Source organism: Eleutherodactylus coqui, chromosome 2 (genome assembly GCF_035609145.1).
Source record: "Eleutherodactylus coqui strain aEleCoq1 chromosome 2, aEleCoq1.hap1, whole genome shotgun sequence".
NCBI classification, from domain to species: Eukaryota; Metazoa; Chordata; class Amphibia; order Anura; family Eleutherodactylidae; genus Eleutherodactylus; species Eleutherodactylus coqui.
The window spans coordinates 202288455-202299035 of record NC_089838.1 but is presented as its reverse complement, the minus strand read 5'-3'; positions in this window follow the sequence as shown (position 1 = coordinate 202299035).

The following is a 10581-nucleotide window of genomic DNA, read 5'->3' as shown; positions in this document are numbered from 1 at the left end:
CCGCTGTTCTCTGAATAAATTCTCTTTGTTCTGCTGGGCTGATTACAGCTGAGACAATGTAATCAGCTGTTATCAGCGGTCCCCGGGCAGAAGACAGTGTGCTGTCCATCTTATCAGCTGTTCTGCTTTTCAAGCCAAACTGAAATCCATTGTTTGGCAGAAAACTGAAAGATGGGTACATTTGCAAGCAACGTGACAAGTGACAAGGGATGTGAAAGTTTTATAGGCTCTAAATTGATGTTAGAGGGTCACCAGGCCAGCGTGTTACCTCTGCTGTAGGTTTTTCATATTCTCATATTCTGCACTGATGCAAAAAGCCCCCACCAAGACTCATTCCATTTTTGATAGTATCAAAGATGGTTATAAACTTGTACTCCCAAATTCTTCTGTGACATTGGGATTTGAAACAGCCCCTAAGTATAATAACTTTCACATGTTGTATGTTGTGTCCATGACTAGAAAAATGCTTCACCACAGCTAATTCTGTCTTTCTCTGTTTAATTGTGTGGCGATGCAGTCTCGTGCTGGCTTTCAGTTTTTGTGCTGCTTCCTCAACATAAAGGCCTCCAACAGGACACTCACTGCAGAGGATCAACACAACATTGGACGTTGTGTACCTGATTACTTGGTTTCTCTTACTAAGAACAATCACATTTTGCTCTACTGGCTAACATGGTACCAAACTTTTTTCGTTTTAACAGTAATAGAAATATATCCTCTCCCAGTGTACAGACCACATTTCCAATAGGCATACAAACGTTATGCAGCTTTTTTTTGTTCCCTCCAATATAACTTTGGTATACAAGATTTCACACCAGTAGCAATATATTCTCTGTAGAATATCTGTCTTTATTAACAACAGACCATGTGTTATATAGGCATATAAACGTGATGCAGCTTCTTTTTGTTCCCTCCAATACAACTCCAGTATACAAGATTTCACACCAGTAGCAATATATTCTCTGTCCTGTGCTCAACTGTAAAATGGCCACTGGTTAAACTGTGCCTATGGTATATATGGCTACGTTATGGAATAATGTTAGTTTTTGTGTTTTCTACAGTCAAATTTCCCAGAGCTCTCAGTACATAGTATAACTCACGGACCTTGAGGCCTTTTTTCGGCAGAAGTCACGCCAGTGCATTCCCTGCCTGACATCTATAGTTTGCTGATCACTTCCAATACACCTGGAGACCTCCATTTACCTGGTCTTAAAATTTCACAGACAGAGTGCGACAAATTATTCCTTCTGTCCCATAACCTTCCCTTGCCATACACAGTACAAGAAAAGAACTACAAACTGCTCACAAATTGGTACATTTTCCCTGTCTAACTTCACAAAATATTCCCAACTGTCCCTTGAACCAGTTGGTGTGACTGTGGTGGCATGAATACAAGAAGTGAACCACATCATGCAAATGCAAGAAATAATAGTTAGAGGACCCTGCCAACCCTATTAAATGTCTGATTCTCTTGCAACCTTGGATCACATTTCAAATTTCCCCTGGATTCCAAAGATCAACGTTATTCACGACCCTCCCCCCCCTTAAACGTTCAAATACTAGTAAGTATATTTAATTTTCTACAAGATTTAATTGTACTGTGACTTCTATCTGCAGGTTTGACAGGTAGAGTATCGGTAAGGAAGCTACTGCTAAGATTGCAAAAAAAGAGACTTGCCTGAGCTAAGTAGCACCTCCACTAGACTACTAACGAGAGTAAAAAGGTCTTGTTGACTGATTAATGAAAATTTGATATCTTTGGTATATCACACAGAGTTTTTGCACACCATCAAGGAGGGGAAAGGAAGGTTCCTGAGTGTGTGACACCAACTGTCAAACATGGAGGAGGAAAAGTGACAGTCTGGAATCCAGAGTTGGCAACTCACATAAAGTGACTGACACACTGGAAGAAAGGCTACCACAGCATTTTGATATGCCATGCAATTGCCCCCAGGTGTACCCCTATTTTGTCAGGGGTTCATATGACAGCAAGACAATGATCCAAAACATACCGATAGGTTATGTTAAAACTACCTAAGAAGACAAAAAACAAGTAGGCTTAAAAAAAAAAATGGAATGGCTTGCACAGTCTTCAGAATTAAGCCCCATTGAGATGGTTTTGGATGAATTCGACAGTAGGGTGAAAGTAAAGCAACCTACAAGTGCAGCAGATTTGCGGCACCTTCTGCAACAATATTGTTCAGAAATTTCTTCCCAACATCTGAATCCAGTTGTAGAAAGAATGCCTTGATTGTGTAAAGATGTTTGTATCAGCTAGAGGCGGCTACTTTGAAGAGGGTAAAAATCTAGATTTAATTTGGTGAAAAAAAGTTAATCTGTTATTTTTAGTCATCTTAACTTGTTTACTTCTTTGCTTTAATTTCAAAGTACATTTGAGACATTAAAATGTATAAATATCAATAAAAACTGGGAAAAATTGAGGACTTCTAAAACATCTGACTGGTAGTGTATGACAGGAGAACAAGTAAAGAAAAATGAGGAAGAGGAAACCTATCACTTCCTTCATAAATATTTCCCTGAGAAAAACATGTGCCTTTCTGTGCTCTTTGTGGTGCCTTACTGTAGAATCTCTAATGGAATGCCCCTTAAGCATGTGTTTTCTCTGGTGTTCTTCAAGTCCCATTGAGAATCCCATGGGAAAACAGTCGGAAAAAGTGCCATATCCAGGGCATGCTGCATTTTTAATAAATGATGAAGGGCAGTGCAAAAGCCCCAATGAAAAAAATGCTTCGCCTGTAGTGCATTCCATAATCCACTATAGACTTTAAACTAACGCCTGGTGTCATAGAAAATATTTAAAAAAATTTAATTGCTGCCAAAAAGGCATAAATGTCAAAAAGATGTGTCAAGTGACCCTTGTGAAAGTAGTATAATGCATTTGCATTTGCTTCAAGGCTTAACCTATCTTGACCCTAATTAGGTGAAGAGTAGAAGAATAGTAAGTATGGTAAAATATCGTGTGTTGTGGCACTTGGGGTCTTTTTTTTTCCCATAAATTTTGAAATGCTGTAGTGTATTGAGGATATTTTACTGGGGATGAGTATAGGAAAAGACGTGAATTATCCCTTAGTGACCGAGCCTGTTTGCATCTTAATGACCAGGCCAAATTTTGGAAACCTGACATGTGGCACTTTAACATAGAATAGCTCCGTAAAGGTTTTGCATATCCAAGTGATTCTGACATTGTTTTTTCGCCACATGTTGTACTTCATTTAGGAGGAAAAATAGACTGGTTTAATTGGTGTTTATTAAAAGCCAAAATTGGGAAAATTTTGAAAAAATTATCACTTTTTCACACTCCAAACTGCAATATGTCAAATATATGCAAATATACTGCACAAATTTTTGATAATATATATTTCCATCTGTTTATTTTATTCAGGAAGCACATTGGAAAAACGTCAGGTTTTTTATAACCAATTAGGAGACATACAAATTTAACATTAATTATCAACATTTTGAGATACATTTTGTTTTTCTACACCAAGCCAAGATTGCAAAGGCTCATGGGTATCAGAATGATAGATACCCCCACGAATGACCCCATTTAAAAAAAAAATACACCTCTTAATATATTCATTGAGGGGGGTCAGGAGTATTTTGACCCCACAATTTCTTTTCAGGAGTTAATGCAATTTAGAGGAGAAAAGAAATCATATTTTTGCAAACATGTCATTTTAAACACAGTTTTTTCTTCTATAGTGCACATGAAAATGAGGATTTGCACTCCAAAATGCATACCCTATTTGTCCCGTGTTCAGAGACATACCCATTGTGGCTCTAATCTTATGTCTGTATGCACAACGGGGCCCAAACCGAAAGGAGCAGCTGGTGGCTTTAAGAACAGAAATTTTGCTTGAAGGTGTTTTAGGCCCCATTGCACAATTGTAGAGCCAAAACGATGGACAACCCCCACAAATGACCCCATTATGAAAACTAGACCTATTACCAAATTCATCTAAGAGTGTACTGCATATGGCTCCCCAAAAATTGGCATTCCCTAAATCTTAGATAAAAGTAATAATATAAACTGTGTGGTATGTATAAAAACTGGGGTAATTACGAAGGCCCTGTTGGGATTGGCACATGGGGCAATAAAACTGGGTATCCCTTCAATCAAGCTTCCTGCAAATCTGAAATTTTTTTTTGAAGGGGGGGTATTTCTTGACCTCAGTGGCAGGGATGCGGTGTAAAAAGGGGCACTCTGTGAGGCTTCATAAGCTTGCTGAGATGCAGCCGTCTCAAACAGAAGGCATACAACAAGCTGCTCCTGGAACTGCAGGAAGGCGAGCATTCCTGGTGACTTCCTGTAAATTACATATTACAGATAGCGATATGAATAATGCTGGTCTCACAGGGCCAAATGTGGAATTCACTTGCGGAGGCCCGCAGCGGATCCCAGATATGAGACCCTGGGCTATGGCCCTGCGTATGGCTGCGTAATGTACTGCGAATAACTGCGTATTCACATGGTCATGCGCAGCACACATTTTTTTGTTTATATGTAGTTGCATATGGGCTGCGGGTATATCTATGACCATAGAGCACAATGGGCTCTATATTACAGATATTCACGGTAAAATAGAGCATGCTGCATTCTCTTTTCTGCGAGTGGATTGTGTAATTCCGACTTGCTAATGTGAGTGGAATTGTGTAATCCAATGCATTTGACTGATTCGCGGATTTCTATCCAGTCATGTGGTTTCACAGATGCAGACCAATCTACTGATTTTTTTTAACCCTTCACAGAGTAGACGTGATTAAAATTTAAAATTTTATTCATTCGATTAAAAATAGGGCTCACAACAGACATACAACATGAATTGTCACGTAAAAATGTGACATTGATACAAGGTAAAGACAGAAGGGGGGGGGAAAGGGGGTACTGTGTTTCAGAATCCTAAAGTATCCCTTATAATAAGGAGAATAATGTGCCCCCTTTAATACCCCCCAAAAAATATTTATGATAAGAGGACTTTAGAAAGAGTTTTTAAACAAACATCCAGGAGAGAACCAATTTTTGTCCCCCTGGAGTGTTGTTATAAGTCACGATTGGGTGAAAGTTAATTCAAAGTCCATTTGGCGATACTGAATTCGTGGTTCGCGGTTCAACGAGTTTCGCCAATTATATATCGGCTCATCAGGAACCAATACGAGTAAAGAGCATACTGAATAATGAGATTGCTCATTAGCCTGACCCAAACGAATAGTCAAAGAAACAACAAAGGAAAATATGCAGCTATTTCCTCTTATGAAAGCTGCTATAATGCCTTAGTTGACAAGGTGGGGACTGCTGTATAAAAGGACCTAAGATAAAGGACCCTGATATACTGCCCCAACAGGCAATTTGCGTACAGAGAAACCGCTACAGAGCGATAGAGGAGCAAGAAATCTTTAGGACATTGTCTGGTTCCACACTCCAACTCCTAGCATAGCAACAACACTGAAAAATCCCTGTCTAAAGTCTTGTATAATTAATGATAGAAAAGATAAGATACCAAAATAACAAAGAGATGAGGTCTAGCCGTGTACCCTTGATGGTTGCCCCAAAGCTATTAGGTTCTATTAAACCTAATAGCGCAATACTCACGGTGTGGAATTCCACCGTGGAATTCCACCCCGTGAAATCACCCGTAATCACCCACGGCATGTTCTTTTTTCTGCGGGCGTACGCGCGGACGGCTTCCATTGCAGTCAATGGAAGACGTCCGTCATGCTAGTGTGAAAACTCTTTCCTGCCCACCGACGCCCGCGTCATACTGCGCATGCACGCCAGCACAGGATGCGGGACATCGGGAAGCGGATCTGGAGGTGAGTATGGGGTCTTTGGGGGGGCGCCGTGATGGACTCCGCTGCGGAATTACGCTTGCGGAGCCCGTCACGGCCGTGGGCACTAGGCCTTAAGCAACCACCCACCCCAGTATAGGGAAGGTGTGTGAGTGATTGTTCATCAGTGCCTTGCACCTGTGCAATGCAAATCCATTTAGCCGTTTGTCTGCATGTCGAGGGATGTGGTGCTTCTATCTGCCCTCTTGTATCAGTGCATTATATGGCAGCTTCCTTTAATTTTTTTTCATTGTATATTCTCCTTTTCAGTGATTTTATGTTTTATGCTGGAGTCTAAGATCTGAACTGCATTTATGACAATACAATTTTGGGTGTTGGCGGTTGGCAGTTCCTAGTATTTCCATTTGGTGGTCTAAGTCAGTTTGCAATTTATTTCTAGTTCTCTTTCGCTGAGAGGTCAAGCGGATGAATGATCCTGCAATAAATTTTTTATGTCCCATCTAGAGTATGCTAGATGTAACATCATTTTTAGCACTCATTTAGAAGTAATCCAAGGTCATATTCTATCTGGGATTTAATGGTAGGGTCCATTAGAAGTGATACATTTAGCTTCCAGTGATAGTGGAGGAAGGAGCAGGGAGTTTAAAGATGGAGAGGACACTGTTGTGATCTGATCATGGTGAACATACTTGTCTGGAATAAGGTATACCCTCAAATGAGGGTGACAAATGAGTGCTTATATTAGATGAGACTGTTGCCACTTGAGGTGAGCAGTACGGTAGGCTTACTGAAACAGCCATTGTCTAACTATTAAAAGTTTTTTTCAGGCAAATACTATTGATAACCTATTTCCAGGATAGGTCATAAATATTTGATCAGTGGGGATCCACCACTCAGTATTCCTGGTGATCAGCTGATTGCCCAGGCTGCTGTCAGTGCAGAGGAGTGTAATAGGCAGCTTCATTGCCACTGAAATCAATGGAAGCAAAGCCACCTATTACACTTCTGGCTCTGACCTCAACAGAAAGCTGGAAGTATAATAGTTGGCTGTGCTTTTAGGGGAGTCAAGCTGCCTATTAGACTTCCTGCTCTTTACCCACTGCACTAAAAAAGGGCCAATTGATCAGCTAATGACTGGGAATCCTGAGCAGTGGATCTCTGGTGATCAACTATTGATGAGCTATCCTGTGGATAGGTTATCAATAGTATTTGCCCAGAAAACCCCTTTAAATAACAAGGAACTTGCCAAAATACCAATTTTAACAAAACAATGAGTATAGAATGTAACAATATAACAAGACACAAGGTGGTTACCCAGAGTGTCTTATAATACTATAGCATTGCAGAACTAGGAAGAATGATTTTCAGATGATGTTAGTCTATCTTGGCTGCTTCGGTGATCTGTGGCTCAGACTGAGGACTTCACATGTCAAGCGAGATTGCTGTGGTAGATTTAGTGCTTATGGCGCATTCAGTTTCAGGGGGATCCTAATTCTTCATAAGATTCTTCTTTCTACTCATAAGTACACATTGTGTGGTTGGTATTATTGCGGGTGAAGAATAAGGGAGAGTATGGGAATCCCCATCTGCATCTGATATTTATAGATTGTAGAGCTTTTGTCAAGAGCCAAAGTTCACAGCATCTTGCCAGTGTAGCGGGGCAGATATCTGCATATAGATGTATATGGACAGATTCAAGTTCTTTTTGTGGAACAAACCCTTATCCCCTATCTACAGCATAGGGTACAAGTAGTTTATTGATGTTGGTCCAACTGCTGGGACCACTACAAATCACAAGAGCAGGAGTCCACAGTGTTTCCAAATGAATGGAGTGGTAGTCACATGTGTGAACTACCACTCCATTAATTTCAGCGGGGCTGCTGGAGATAGCTTTATTTAAAGGGGCATCCGGTAAGTAGTGCACCTTTAAGAGTGTGAGATCGTTCCAAGTGTGCATTGGTTAGGAAAAGCTGATTATACTACTAGTTTGGTCATCTAGAAAAACTGAGGATGTGCCTCTACTCACTGCGGTTTTGATGGTGCTATTTGTTGGTCTCAGTATAATGGAAGGCAGTTGCAGCTACAAATATGAAGTATCTAGATGTTGCCTCTCTTATTAGCAAGTCACTAGGTATATGTGCCTCAGTAACTGAGAGGTCTCTGGAGCTAGGAGAAGGCCTGATGACTTGCAAGGTCTAGGATAAAGTGTTCCCTACTTTCCAGTAATAAATTGGGAGTGGGGAAAGTCACCAGGAAGTTGAGGTTCCCACTTTGCAGAGGTGCACCAGAAAGTCATGGCAACCTGCAGTGCTCGTTGTGGAAATCTGGAGAGGCCCAATACAGCAGAAAGGACGTGGCTTCTGGAGGTCTGGTAAGCACACATGGCCAATAGATAAATATTCAAAACACCCCACAAAATGTGGGCTGATAGATTCAGGAAGTGGGGGGGTGGGGGTTGTGGATGCTGCTTCAGCATTATTGTGGGGAAAGTATGTTGATTTAGTGGCATGTGCTGTGGATTGAGCATATAGACAGCAGGAGCACATTAACAAGCTAGGCGCCCAGTCTGCTATAGGAGTTGATCATTTTAGAGAAATTAACTTGTATATAGAAAGCTGACTTCAGAACCAGAAGAACCAGGAAAACTCATCTTCTAGGATAAAAGATTGGAGCGCTCCTTTGTCTAGAAGGGCAAGGATAAAATGAACCCTCCACTAAATATATTATATTTAGGAACTCTATTGGGACCGGGGTTGTACCACTGGATTGGTACATTGCCAATGTGGTCCCAATATACAAAAAGGGGTCAAGAAGAGAGCCTGGTAACTAAAGGCCAGTAAGTCTCACTTTAATAATTGGTAAAATATTCAAGGGGTTTCTGAGAGATGCCATCCTGGAATACCTCAAGGAAAATAATGGTATAACTCCTCATCAGCACGGGTTCATGAGGGGATTGATCATGTCAAACCAACTTGATCAGCTTCTACAACAAAGTAAGTTCTAGGCTGGTCCTGGGAGAATTTACTGATCTTGTATATATGGATTTTTCTAAAGCATTTGACACCGTGCTGCATAATAGGTTAATATATAAAATGAGACAGGTCTGGGCTAAAATGTGTGCAGCTGGGTAAAGAACTGGTTCAGAGATAGAAAGCAAAGGGTGCTAATAAATGGTTCATACTCTGATTGGGCCACCATTGCTAGTGGAGTGCCACAGGGTTCAGTATTGGGCCCCATTCTGTTCAATATATTTATCAATGACCTAATAGAGGGACGGCACAGTAAAATATTGATGTTTGCAGATGTTACGAAATTATAAAAGATAATTAATACAACGGAGACCAATGTACGTCTGCAAATGGACCTAGATAAACTGGGGACTTCAGCAGAAAAATGGCAAATGAAGTTCAACATTGATGAATATAAGGTTATGCACATGGGCAGAAAAAAACGGAAGTTACCAATATACACGGAATGGGGTACTGCTAGGGAAAAGTGATATGGAAAAATAACTGGGAGTACTAGTTGATTGTAGACTTAACTGGAACAATCAACGCCAGTCAGCTGCTGCAAAAGAAAATAAAATTTTGAGGTGCATTAAAAGAGGTATAGGGGCGGGGGACGAGAACATTATTCTTCCACTCTATTAGGCACCCTAACATCTCCCCAGACCCTCCCACCTATCCTGTTTGCTATGCTTCACGCCATCGGCCAAAAAGACACTGCTCTTTCCTGGTTCTCCTCCTACCTCTCTGACCGCTCTTTCAGAGTCTCCTTCACTGGCTGTATCTCCTCTCCACTCCCCCTCGCTGTTGGGGTCTCCCAGGGCTTGGTCCTTTGCCCCCTTCTCTATCTATACAGCCCCAATCGGACAAACCATCTGCAGATTCTGCCTCCAACACCATCTCAACGCTGATGACACCCGTTCATACCCCCCATATCCAATCTCTTTTACCCCGATATCCAATCTCTGGCCCGAACATGCCACTTGCACCTCAGAAATATTGCTGAAATACGTCCGTTCCTCACCACGGATATGCTAAAGACAAACGTTGTTGCCCTCATCCATTCCCGACTCAACTCCTGCAACTCCCTGCTCATTGGCCTTCCCCGCACCAGATTCTCCCCTCTCTAAACCATACTAAATGCGGCAGCTAGACTCATCTTACTGTTAAGCTGCTTCTCAGATGCCTCTGCACTATGCCAGTCACTTCACTGGCTGCCCATAAACTACAGAACTCAATTCAAACTAATCACCCTCAATGCTCTCCATGGCACCGCGCCACTGTACATCGCTTCTCTCCTGTCCATACATCACTCAGCCCACATGCTCCACTCTGCTAACACACTCACACTAAACAACCCTCTAATACGAACATCACATGCTCGCCTCCAGCACTGATCCTCTGGAACGCTCTACCCCAAAGCATCCAGACAATCCCGGACACACAGAACTTCAGATGTGCCTTAAAGATGCACCTCTTTAAAGTAGCATACCAAACCTCCTGATCTAGTCCCCCAACCCCACAATATGCCCCCTGCCCCTCCCTATGGCTTTCCACTTTTGCCTATTATCTACACCTCCTGCCCCATACCTTCTGTACTACCCTGTTTGTGTGCTGAAAACTGTATATCACGTTATCGTCACATTGCTGTGTTTCCCCTTGCTCTGATGCCTGCCCCTGTACCTTCTGTATCACCCCACCCCCTTTGTTTCCAAATAATTGAATACCACATGTAACTTGTAATTTCTGTAAATTTCGTATTGTTTGT